This window comes from Molossus molossus, unplaced genomic scaffold, assembly GCF_014108415.1.
Source record: "Molossus molossus isolate mMolMol1 unplaced genomic scaffold, mMolMol1.p scaffold_m16_p_6, whole genome shotgun sequence".
Lineage (NCBI taxonomy): Eukaryota > Metazoa > Chordata > Mammalia > Chiroptera > Molossidae > Molossus > Molossus molossus.
This window is the reverse complement of record NW_023425399.1, coordinates 66,031,790-66,044,927: the sequence shown is the minus strand read 5'-3', so window position 1 is coordinate 66,044,927 and position 13,138 is coordinate 66,031,790. Positions and strand designations below refer to the sequence as shown.

Below are 13,138 nucleotides of genomic sequence, written 5' to 3'. Positions count from 1 at the left end.
AGCGGGAACCGAACCCGGGTCTCTCCGGACCGCAGGCCGACACTCTAACCGCTGAGCCAAACTGGCCAGGGCTGTAAAAACATTTTTATATTGGCCAATTGGGTATTCAGGTAGATCTTCAGAATATACCTGAAGAAGAGTCTACGAATAGAATCTCCTACATAATCACCCATTGCTTTATCAGCTGAGAAGGGAAACAAGTAAAGCAAACACTGGTTATTATTGGTCATAAAGTGAATTTGATGCACTTCAATAGCAATGTTTACAACTTTCTAAGGGAAAATTGAAAATAGTAGCAAGATTTTCACCATATATACAAATATGATAGTAAAGTGGTCATCTTTGTCCTCAAACTGTTTCTGATCACCATAAGAATAGCTCTTAAGAGAGGCCTAAAGTATTGTGCGAGTTCATAGAAAGATGTCTTCTCTTCTTGCTACAATCAAGGAAGGCCTCAACCAAGGCCTGAACTGGACCTGACATTATTGCAGCAGCTCATCTTCAGAAGCTTAAAGGCCCCACCTTCTGAGACTACAATCCACTCTCTCACCGGTTGGTTATGACTTATATGTTAGCCCAGGGTACAAGCTAAGACCCTTAGATTCTGTTTCTAAACCTGTCTTGGGATTCAATTATAACTTCTTGTAAGGTCATTCTTCATCCTATCTCATCAGTTTTTCTTTATTATCAACAGGGTTAATTAAGGATTTCACTGTAATAGAATCTCTATTCCTAATCAATTCAAGTCTGCAAGCAGTTATTTTACTCACTAAATGTTATATTTTAATCTAGGTGCTAAAGAAAAAACTGGTAACATTAGAAATTGTAGATAGTTGCTGTGTGCCTCCATTTTATTGCATCACCTTAATATAACAATGGCCTTCACCAGGAGGGCCTGTACTATTGAGTGTAAAGCAAATGACCAATGAAATTTTAAGGCTTTATCTCCAAGGGAGGACTTATAGTGACATGAGAAAAAATATGACTCAATTGTAATTGCTGCTATAGACTTTAGCAGTTGGACACAAGATGTTGTCATCTAGCACTAGATTTTATTTGCTTATGTTTCGTTGAGGATTTCTGAACAATGTTGGTCTGTACGTTTTTGTTCTTTGTGTGGTTTTCATGTTAGGGTGATTTTGACATCTTGAATGAACTGGGAGAACTTTCCTCTATTTTCACTTTCTGTGCAGGATTGATATTTTTTCATTCTTAAATTTTTGATGGCCTAGCAGGCAGGCTGTCTGCTGGGCCTAGAGTTTTCTTTGTGCAAAGTGTTATATTATGAATTCAGTTTCTTTAATAATACTGGCAGGTTTGTTTGTTCTGTCAGTTTTAGTAGTTTATATTTTTCAAGGAATTTTTTCATTTCACATGAGTATTCATAGAATTTCTTGGCATTCTTGGTTGTTTATAATATTCCATTATTATCCATTTTCTATCTATTGGATATTTAGAGACAGTCATCTTTTTGCTTCCTGAAACTGGTAATTTTTGTTTCCTCTCCTCTTTTTTGATTATAGTTACAAATTTATCAGTTTTATTCATCGTTTCAAAGCCCAGGTTTTAAAAAACATACTTTCTCTATTTTTCACCTACCTATTTTCTTTCATTGATTTTTATTCTTAATTATTTTTAGTCTTAATTTGTTCTTTACTAGCTGCCTAAGATGGGCATTAATTATAGAACTCTCTTTTATTTTAACATAAGCACGTAATGCAATAAACTTACCTCTAATGATTTGTTTAGTAGCATCCAATGACTACTGACTAATATGTTGTAATTTTCTTATTATTCAGTTAAAAATATTTTTTAATTTCCCTTAGGATTTCTTTTTCGATCTGACTTTTATATATCTCCCCCCCCCCCCCCCCCCCCACTGATTTCTAACTAAATTTTGTTGTGGTCAAAGAACATACTTTGTATGCGTTAAATCCTTTAAAATTTATTGAGGTGTGTTTTATGGCAATGCATATGGTTTATCTTGGCTATATTCCCAAGAACATAAGAATGTGTATTCTGATCTTTTGGGTAGGAGTATTCCATAAATATGCATTAAGTTAATTTTGTTGATGCAGTTATTTAAGTTTTCTATATTCTTCCTGGTTTTCTTTTTTTTTTTATCCTCACCTGAGGACACTTTTTGCATTTATCTTCAGACAGAGTGGGAAGGAGAGAGGGGGGAAGAAAGAGAGAGAAACATCGATGTGAGAGAGAACATTGACTGGTCGCCACCCACAGGACCTGGGTTGGGGTCGGGGACAAACTGCAACCAAGGTACGTGCCCTTAGTGGAAACTGAACCCGGGTCTCTGTGGACAGCGGTCCGATGCTCTAACCGCTGAGCCAAATCAGTCAGGGCTCTTCCTGGTTTTCTATCTACTAGTTCTATCTATTACTGAGGGGAGTATTTACATCAACTATCACTGTCATTTGTCTGTTTCTCCTTTCAGTTCTGAGAGTTTTTACTTCAAACATTTTGAAGACTTATGGTTCATGCATACACATATAGAGTTATTAGTTTCTCTTTATGAAATTAGCCTTCTATCATTAAAAAATATCACTCTTTGTCCTTAGTCCTACCCCACCCCCTTTTTTTAATCCTCACCTGAGGATTTTATTTTTTCATTTATCTTCAGACAGAGTGGGAGGGAGAGAGAGAGAGAGAAAGAGACAGCAATGTGAGAGAGAAACATCGATTGGTTGCCTCCTACACAACCCCGACCGGGGCCGGGGACTGAACTATAACTGAGGTACATGCCCTTGATCTAATTCGAACCCCAAACTCTTTGGTCCACGGGCCAATGCTCTAACTGCTGAGCCAAACCAACCAGGGCGCTGGCCATATCTTTTATATAAAGTTGTGGTAGCAATAAAGTTGTACCATTTAGACCTCTTTTCCAAAAACGAGTATACATAGCCCATACCCTCAGCTGTCACACTTTGGGGATCTGCCACATAGTTGCACAGTGGCTATGTTCTCAGCAGGATGCTGTTAGCCCATGTCTGAGCACAACATGAAACTATACCTGGGCCGTTTTTGCCCAATGCCAGTTCTTCTGATGGCAGATATCTGCTGGGGACTGCTAATTAGCCTGGCTGAGACTTTCTTGGACTTGCACCGAAGGTGAGGCTCTTCAAACCCAAACCTTTCTCCTCTTCTTTCACAAGTATCAGATCTGCATTCATATCTGAAGAGCTTTTCCTGCCCGATCCTGCTCCCTCTCACTCTTATCTGTCACAAGTGTTTCCTCCAATAAATTTCTTGAACCTCTGATTCATTTCTTGATATCTGCTTCCCCAAGACCCAAACTGACACACAAGTCTGCTTTGTCTGAATTAATATGGCCATGCAAGCTTTCTTATGATTACTGTTTACATGATAAATTTAGTCCATCCTTTTGCTTTTATTCTGTGTCTTTATAATTCAAGTGTGTTTCTTGTAGGCAGCTTATAGGGCTGGGTTTAGTCTACTATCTTGCTATATGTTTTCTATTTATTTCATCTGTTCTCTTCCCTACTGTTCCTCTTTCCTGACCTTCTTTTGGATTACTTAAATTTTTTTTTTTAGTATTTCATTTTATCTCCACTCTTGGCTTATAAAATAACTTTGTTGATTATTTTTAGTGGTCACTCCAGAGTTTACAATATGCCACTTTATCTTATCACATCCCACCTTTAAGTAATATTATATCACTTCATATATAATGTAAGAACCTTATGATTTTATGCTTTCATTTTCTCCTATCTGTCTTTTGTGACGTTGTTGTCATACATTTTATTTATTACATGTGTCAAAAACCTTACAATATGTTATTGTAAGGTTTTTAATAACATATTGTAAGGTTTTTGTTTTAAACAGTCAATTATATTTTAAAGTAATAGAAAAATAAGAAAATACTTTTTAATGTGTCCACATATTTACAGATTCCCACACTTTTATTCTTTTGCGTAGGTCCAAGTTTTCATCTGGTATTATTTTCTTTCTTCTTGAAAAACTTACTCTAACATTTCTTGTAGTACAGATCTGCTGGCCATGAATTCTCTGTACTTTTGTTTGTCTAAGATTGTATTTATTTAGTCTTTGTTTTTTGAAGGATATTTTCACTGGATATAGAATTCTAGATTGACCTTTTTTTTCTGTCAGTACTTGAAAGATGTCATTCTACTGATTTTTACTTCTGTTGTTGCTAATGAGAAGTTTGCAGTCATTCTTATCTTTGTTCTTTTGTACATAATATGTCTGTTTGTTCCCACTCTGCTACTTTTACGTTTTCTCTTTATATCTGTTTCCAGCAATTGCATCATGATATGCCTGGCTGTGGTTTCCTTTGTCTTATCTTTGTTGGGGTTCATTGAGTTTCTTGGATCTCTGGTTTATAGTTTTCATTGAATTTGGACACATTTCAGACATTATTTCTCTATATCATTTTTATCCCTCAGTTCCCATCCCAGGACTTCAATACACATATGGTAGATTACTTGATATTGTCCTACAGGTCACTGAGACTGTTCATTTTATCAGCCTTTCTTTCTTTGTGTTTTTCAGTTTGGGTATTTTCTTTTCTTCTCTTCTTTTCTTTCTTTCTTTCTGTCCTCACCTGAGGACATTTTTCCTTTTTTTTTTTTTTCAGATAGAGTGGGAGGGAGAGAGAGGAAAAGAGAGAGAGAGAGAGAGAAACATATACGTGAAAGGGACACATCAAGTGGCTGCCTCCCACACAACACAACCAGGGCTGGGGACAAACTGCAACTGAGGTACGTGCCCTTAGCAGGAATTGAACCTGGGTCTTTCTTGACCACAGGCCAATGCTCTAACCGCTGAGCCAAACCGGCCAGGGCTCTTTTTATTATTGAGATATAATTGACATATATATATTGTTGTTAATCCTCACCAGAGGATATCTTTTCTATTGACTTTTAGAGAGTGGAAGGGGGTGAGAGAGAGAGGAGAGAGAAAAACATCGATGTGAGAGAGACACATTGATTGGTTGCCACCTGCACTGCCCCAACTGGGGCTGGGGATTGAACCTGCAACCCAGGTGGGTGCCCTTGACCAATAATCTAACCCTCAACCCTCCAGTGTGCAGGCCGATGCTCTAACCATTGAGCAACACTGACCAGGACCATTTTTAATTAATTATTTTTTAATTTTATTTTTTATAACAGCTTTTTATTGCATGGATTCAAATACACAGCAGATCAATCATGTTCCCTGACATTTAACAATCATTTAATAAAAGCCTGTTAATGCATTCCTCAACACTATAATTCTAAGGGTCTTCCTTCAAATTCACTTTACAAAGCCTTGCACAAAGAAGAAGTTAAGCACCAGTAAAAAAGACTGTTGTTAGCAGTAGTTTTATTTCATCATCATCATCACTGTCATCAGTAAACATGCAGTTTCTTTCTTTTCTGTACATGGCATTGTAAAATGAGTGCCACATTCTGCCTGTGGTACAAAGTATATAAGTACAATATATCAATACAAAGTTGAAGCCATTAAAAATAACTTAGTAAGAACTACTAGGAGATAATTAAATCTGGAGTATTGATGGAATCTATGAACATTATAGTAAATGTTTTACTTGGGAAGGGGTGAAAGGGTTTTATGTGGGTTTTCTAAGTTGCTCCAAGTTTACTTTCTTTCTGCTGTGATCTCTCAATGCTGCAGAGCGTTGTGAACTGCATCTCCGTGCAATGCCACCGGAGATCCCAGAGCCATGGTAGACTGTGATGGGATTAGTGGACACTTCAGGGAGACCCTGATACTGTCTGCTGGCCCTCAGCCTTCCTGTTTCCAAATATGTTATATTAAAACCTTGTTCCTTGGTGAGTTCACTAAGCAGCTAGTTGTAATTTGTACTTGGAACTCTGAGGAAGCTTCTTTTCAGTAAGTTGAGCTTTTCACCAGGAGAATTCCTCAAGGAATACCAAGTACATCCTAAAGAATGCCCTCTTATGTTTGTTAAAGAAATGTGGTTCTCACCCTGGCTGGTTTGGCTCAGCAGTTAGAGCATCAGCCCACAGACCAGAGAGTCACGGGTTCGATTTTGTTCAGGGGCACGTACCTTGGTTGCGGTTCCTCCCCAGCCCTGGTCAGGGTCGTGCAGGAGGCAACCGGTCGATGTGTTGTCCTTACATCAATGTTTCTCTCTCTCTCCCTCCCACTCTCTTCCTTCCACTCTATCTGAGATAAATAGCAAAATATCCTCAGGCAAGGATAAAAAAAAAAAGAAAGAAATGTGGTTCTCTAAAGAAATATTACTGAATTTTGCAAGGAACTGCTCAACAGCATTTCTCTTGGCCTGCTTTTTGGTGCCCTCTTTCCAGTTTCCATAAATGACTTGAGCCTGCAAATTCTGGTATATTCTCTATTATGAGCAGTTCCTCCTTTCTGGGAAAGGGTATATTCAGGAAGTCTCCAGCCATGATAAATAGCCAATTCCTATAATGAACGCATAGGATTAAGTTGGTTCTGTGGTTGCTCGGAAGGATCAGGCATTAATGGGTGAGGAACTACAAAGCAAATACTTGCATTGGCCTTCAAAGTGCTTGTGGTAGCTTCGGCAGCTCTGTGTCTTACCAGCCTCTTACTTGTACCTGTGCCTGTGCAGGTATGTCACCAGTACTTACCCTGAAGGTGAAAGTGAGCATTATTTGCACATTGGATCTTGAACATTCACAAACCATCTGGGATACTCTTGGTCTTCATGTTGTATTTGTGTAATACCTGCATCGGTGTTTTCCCAGGCTTAGCTGTAATTATATTCCCCAAAGGAATAGGTCCTGCTGCCCGTGCGCTTCTGCAGTGGGGCCGCCATGCGATATGCTCTGGGACATGGTGAGGAGGGAGGGTCCTGGGCGGTAGGAAGAGCGGTGGCGTGGGGCAGCGCGTCTTTGCTCAGGGGCAGCCAGGCCCTGAGAGGGGTGTTTCAGTGCCAGCACCAATGCTGCTCCCTAACTTTTTTATTTTTAAATTGAGATATAATGGTATGGTAAGGTATTTTTTGTATTGTTTTGCCTTGAATTTACTGGTCTCTTTTTTTTTGGTTAACCCTCACCCGGGGATATAGAGATATATATATGTTTTCTATTGATTTTAGATAGAGAGGGAGGGAGAGAGAGAGAAAAAGAGAGAGAGAGAGGGAGGGAGAGAGAGAGAGAAACATCCACGTGAGAGAGACACATCGACTGGTTGCCTCCAGGGCCAAGGAAAAACCACAACCGAGGTATGTTCCCTTGACTGGAATCGAACCTGCAATTCATTGGTCTGTGGGCTAACGCTCTAACCACTGAACCAAACCTGCTGGGCTACTGATCTCCTCTTTTGCAGTTAATGTTATGATAATTCCATCTGGTGTATTTTCATTTCACATTTTTTGTTGTTTTTAATCCTCAGCCGAGGATATTTTTCTTTTTGTTAATTTTATTTTGTTTTTATTTTCGGTTAATCCTCACCAAGGATATTCCTCCATTGATTTTTTTTTTTTAAGTTAGTCATTATTTATTTATTTATTTTTATTTTTTTCCCCTTTGTTGATTTTAGAGAGAGAGGAAGTGAGAGGGAGAGAAAGATAGAAACATTGATGAGAGAGTGCATCAATCGGCTGCCTTCTGCATATCCCCCACCGGGGATCAGGTCCACAACCTGGGCATGTACCTTGACCGGGAATTGAACCAGCCACCTCTTGGTGCATCGGTCGATGCTCAGCCACTGAACCATACCAGCCAGACCCTTCATTTGATTTTTTTAGAGAGAGTGGGAAGGAGGGAGGGAAGAGGAGGGGAGAGAGAAAGAGAGAGAAACATTGATGTGAGAGACATACATCGATTGGTTGCCTCCCGCTCTTGCCCTGACCACGGCAGGGATTGAACTTGCAACCCAGGTGTGCCCTTGACCCAGAATGAACCTGTGACCCTATTGTTTATGAGCAAACACTCTAAACACTGAGCCATACCGCCCGGGGCTCATTTCAAATAATAATAATAAAAAAATCTACAAAGTCTTATTCATTTCAATCTTCCACTTATCTCCTCATATCTTTCTTTGAAATCTTTAAGGATATTTAGCATATTTATAGTTGTCTTTTTATGCTAATTTTTCAGCTCTGTCATTTCTGTTTCTGTGTCTCATTTTCCTGCTTCTTGGCATGTGTCAAAGTTTTTCATTGAGTGATGAACTTGTGATTTTTTTATTTGTTTTGTTTATAGTAAAGTTTTGTTGCTTTCTCTTAAAAGGTTTGTTAGGGCAGGTCTAACTCGGGCTGAGTTAGCCATGCCACTAAATTGATATTTTAAGTATCATACTACCAAAGAATTTTCTGATGCTGTGACCTTACGCCCCAGGTACTCAACAAAAATTTCCTATTATGGCTGGTAACAACTCAAGTGTCTCCTAACTCTTTGGCAGATCTGGGAATTGTTTACTTATTTACCTTTATTTGTTTTTGTTTTTGTTTTTTTTTCCCCATAATTGTGAAGCTGACCTTGTGCATATGTGACTTAATATTTAGCAGCAAACTTAAGGAAACACCTATACAATTTCTTGAGCTCTTTGCATAGATCCTTCCTGTATGGTACTTTCCTAGCAAATTTCATCTGCTTTAACCTGAGTGAACTCGGTTCTGTGTCCCCTGAACCCTCCGAGAACCCAGTGTTCTTGGGTTTCCTCTCACTGCACTGTGGGTCCGGAGTAGCTTCCAGGCGTAAAGGTAGGATGACTGTAGAACCCACTGCAGATGTCCCCCTTCCCTCATTGTGTTTTCTTTAATTTAATATCTATAAACAGTTTTTTGGATTTTTTTAAAACAGTCTTCTAGTTTATTTATAGTGGGAGGGCTAATTCAGTCCTACTTAATCCATCATGACCAGAAACAGAAGTTTTCATTTTTGTGAATATTTTGGTGTTTTCTCCTGCATACTAAGGAAGCCTTTGAGGCCATCTCTGGTGTTGAGAGAGAAGGAATTTTTCTGGAGAGAGAGAGGAGACTCCAAGGCCATTTGCTGTGCTGTGGATTAGCAGAGGATGTGATTAGACACAAGACCATGGTTGAGCATCCCAGAAAAGAAGGGGGTATGGCAACTGGGAGATTGTGGGTGGCTGGGCCCCTCTTCTTTCCCAGTCATCTTCCTAACTTCAGGGATATAAGTCAAGGATAACCTGTACATTCAGACTATTCCAAGAGAGCAATTTCCTGGCTGGAAAATTCTATATCTCTTATTTTAGGTATGGATAGCATTTTTTTTTTTCTCCTTTCAATGTCCATGGCAATTTAATTATTTCCTTTAATATTTTTCTTCTGCATCAGTGCTATTTATCGAGGACTTCCACAACTTAGCCACTCTGTTAAGGATTTGCATTCATAAATCTATTTAATTTTCACCATACCCCTATGAGGCAGGTCTAGGATGTTCTCTATTTTACCCATGAGGACAGCAAGGTTTGGAGGGGTGAAAACATGTGCCCAAGACCACTTAGCATGGGCATGGCTGGGTGAATTTGAGCCTATGTCCTTCTTGCTTCATGCCTGCAATCTTGACACTTGGCTGTACTTCCCCCTTTACCACGCACTACCCTCGTACTATAGCTGTCTCTTTACCTGTCTTACCAGATCATGAATTGATTGAGAATAGGAACCCTGTACTTACACATCTTGTGTCTTCAAAGCATCTAGAAGAGCCCTTGTCTACAGCAAGTTGAAAGAGAGAAATATTGTCTCTTTTTTATTTTTCATTTTGACAAAGAAATAGCCCTAAACTCTTAGTGAACTTGTTACTACAGAACTTCCTTATCAAGATTAATCTTTCATTGTGACTTTGTTTTACTCATTTTATTCCTAACCAAGCGTAATTACCAGAGTCAGCTGACAGGAAATCAGCTGTCTTTCTATACAACAACAGATGGCGAAAAGGAGAAGCTCATTGTTGTTCTGTTGTGCACGTACCAGTAATGGCAGACTGTGGAGTAACGTATTCTGTATTTGCTCCTTTTAGTCTTGCCTATAAATAGTCTCCTCTTACACGATTGATTATTATATGTTCTGTAGTATTAGATAAATGTTTATTAAAATCAAATATATGCTCTCAAATAATGATAGAAATAGCACAAGAAGACCCTGTAATCAGTAACTTTAAGTTATATTTTTATTTGCTAACCAAGTGACGCAGTGATATCTTGATTAAGTCTGTCAGTAGCCAGAGGAGAATTGCTTTTAGTCCAGGAAATAGCTGGCAGGTTTGTCCGAATTCCCAGGAGAGGATGTCAGAGGTTTCTGGGTGAGTGCTTACAAGAGTGCTTCCATTAGATGAAGAAGCAGCTTGACTATTGGATGACAGTTTCCACAATTCATCCCCCTTCCCCAGGGTCAAACGTGCATGTTCTAGAAGGCATTTAAGCACATCTGATAACCCTCCTCATTGAACTCGCAAACTCCACGTAGGCTGGTGTTTGTTAGGCCAGAGGCTACGTGTGAGGTGAGAAAGCCTTGCTGCAGAAAGCTGTCAAAAATCTATTTCAAAACTTTTTTGGAATATTTAATTACTCAATTAACAATGCCTCTAGGTGTAGCAAAAGTCCTTGAGAGGAGAAGGAGGAGAAGGGATGTGGCTAAAAACATCTTCAGTGTCTGAAACTTTGAGCTTAGAAAGACCAAGAGAGGAAGACACTAACGGCAGTGCATTCTGTCTCTGTTCTTCAGAGATTCATTTTCACTGGCCAAAGGCTATAGAACTTTCAGATTTTTTGATTATGAGGTGTTTCCTAGTATTTTGGACCTAAAATGACTTTATTCAGAGTGAGCTCCTGTAAATCTTTTCTCCACGTTTAATGCTTGCAAAAGGCATGTAGCAGGAGAGGTCTTGTTCTGTGAAGTGGAAGGCCCAGAGAGGGCAGAGAGGAGAGGCAGAGAAAGATGGTCATGTTCCTATTTCTCGAGCAAAGCAAGAGGAATCCTTAGAAGTAAGAGGGAATTATGTTTCACATGATCTTTATGATTCTGGATCCGCGCCTGGCCAGTGTGGTTCACTGGTTGAGTGACGATCCATGCACCAAGAGGTCTCCAGTTCGATTCCTGGTCAGGGCACATGCCCAGCTTGTGGGCCAGATCCCCAGTGGGGGCATGCAGGAGGCGGCCAGTCGATGTTCTTTCTCATGGATGTTTCTATCTCTCTCTCCCTCTCTCTTTCTCTCTCTCTCTAAAATCCATAAAAGAACAATTCTTTTTTTTAAAAAAAAGATTCTGGATCCTTCCTCTCTTGGTAATTTTGTGAAGTGGACAAATAGCCACTGAAGTTCCTATCTTTTGTACGCATAATACATTAATGGACGGCTATCAAAGAATTGAATTTAGTCTCTTAGTGGCCTGAACCGGCCCACATTGATTCAGACAACAATGTGAAAGCTCAGAATGAAATCTGTTGTTTCTGATCCCTGAGACTGGCCTGTCTCCTGGCATGTTATGTTATATTAAACATCAGTAGTTGTATCATAAGAACCACCAGGGACCACACATCTTTATCCTTCTTGTCTGGGCAATGCTTTTGAAGAAATCAATGAGTCCTTATCAAATCCTGCTGCCACCAAGCTAGGACTTAAAGGGCACCAGAAGAGTTTCTGTTGTTAACAGAACTAGGCCTGAGGAACAGTTTTAGTACATTCTAACCTAAGCTAAATTTTTTTTTCAGTAAATTCATATTGAATATTATACTTAAAATTCACAATGTAAGAAGTTTGTACAGTAATAATATATTTGAACAGGATGATCTAACAAAACATACAGTCATATTTATCTCAAATGTTTGTAAGCGCTCCAACTTGTTTTAAAATCTATTATTGTATTTTCCTGTGACGTTTCTCTGTATAAAATAGTTGTGGTTCATTCACTAATTCAATATATATATTTTTTGCAGATTTACTATGCATAGGGCATTTTGCTTGATTTGTCTGAAAGTATGCATTTGTCTATTCATTTATTTACTTAAATGTATTACATATTGCATGGCCAAGAACTGTTGTTGGTACTGGGAATATGTTAAATCAACTTTACCAATGAGGTCTCTGGCCCCCTTACAACCTTGGTGCCAGTGGGGAAGTCAGACAGTACACAAGCAAACAAATGCATACATATTTTGCAGAGAACAAAGGAAATGTATTTGTACTTTTAATCTAGCTATTAATGCTTGATGTTATGTAAAAGCAGCTGGGAAATTAGTTCAACATAATACAGCACAGACTGACTTATGTAAGGCAAAGTATAGGGTCTTTTACAGTCATTACTGCAGGTTTTACAACGAGCATGTGAATTACATATTAGTCCCATTTGTTCAGACAAAGAAACTAAGGCCCAGAGAGATTAGGTGAATTTCTTAAATTAAAACTAGTAAATTGCAAAGATTTTCCAATCAAACTCTTACCTCTGACCATAGTTGCATATATTTTTTTGCATTTTTATGTAACATATATTGGATTAATCACCCACAGTTTTTTTCCTTTCTATATTTCAGGTTAAAACTCTTTCAGGAGTAGAAAACCTTTACCAAACCACAACAGATAGTTCTTGCTTTTGACTTTTAAAGTACTTTCAAAGTCTCATATCTGCTTGTGGAGAAAAAAAGGAAAGGGAAGAGTTATTTCTAAAAATTGCCCTTGCACACTGATTTCACAAACCTCAGCCTTCTTAAAGCTTACTATACTTCGCAGTCTTCCTTAGGAAATAGATGAAAATTTGAGCTAGGACACAAACAGGAAGGCTCGGAGGCCACATTTATCCTGTAGGCCCCACCTCTTAAATAGCTACCGTGCAGTGGGAATTGGTTCTCCACTGAGGCCGAGGGCTCTGTTGACCTGTATTTCACTGGCTGCGGGGCAGAGGCACAGTGCTGTCCTGTCCTGGCAGTGGAGGCAGAGCTCGGTGTGAGGGGCATGTGGGCTGGAGGATGGCCTCCCCATCTCCGGGCCCGGGGGACACATGGTTGCAGAGATATTTTGGGTTTCTCCCTTGAGCATATCTTCCCTGAAGATTTTTAATCGGCTAAAAGGTAAGGTTCAGAGAACTTCCTAAATCAATAACTTGGGCTACAGACATTTTTCTGCAGTTTGGTTCTGTCTTTTAAGAGAAAAGAAGAGAGCAAACAGTTGC

At 39.2% G+C, this 13,138-nt stretch overlaps 1 protein-coding gene and 1 pseudogene across 4 annotated transcripts in view; one reads left to right on the top strand and one right to left on the bottom strand.

Annotated features, from left to right (window-relative positions):
* ARHGAP28 (Rho GTPase activating protein 28) overlaps positions 1–13,138 on the top strand; it is a 211,291-nt gene that overhangs the window by 44,999 nt on the left and 153,154 nt on the right. The gene's annotated exons all lie outside the window — the stretch shown is intronic.
* LOC118618373 overlaps positions 5,638–13,138 on the bottom strand; it is a 32,247-nt pseudogene continuing 24,746 nt past the window's right edge.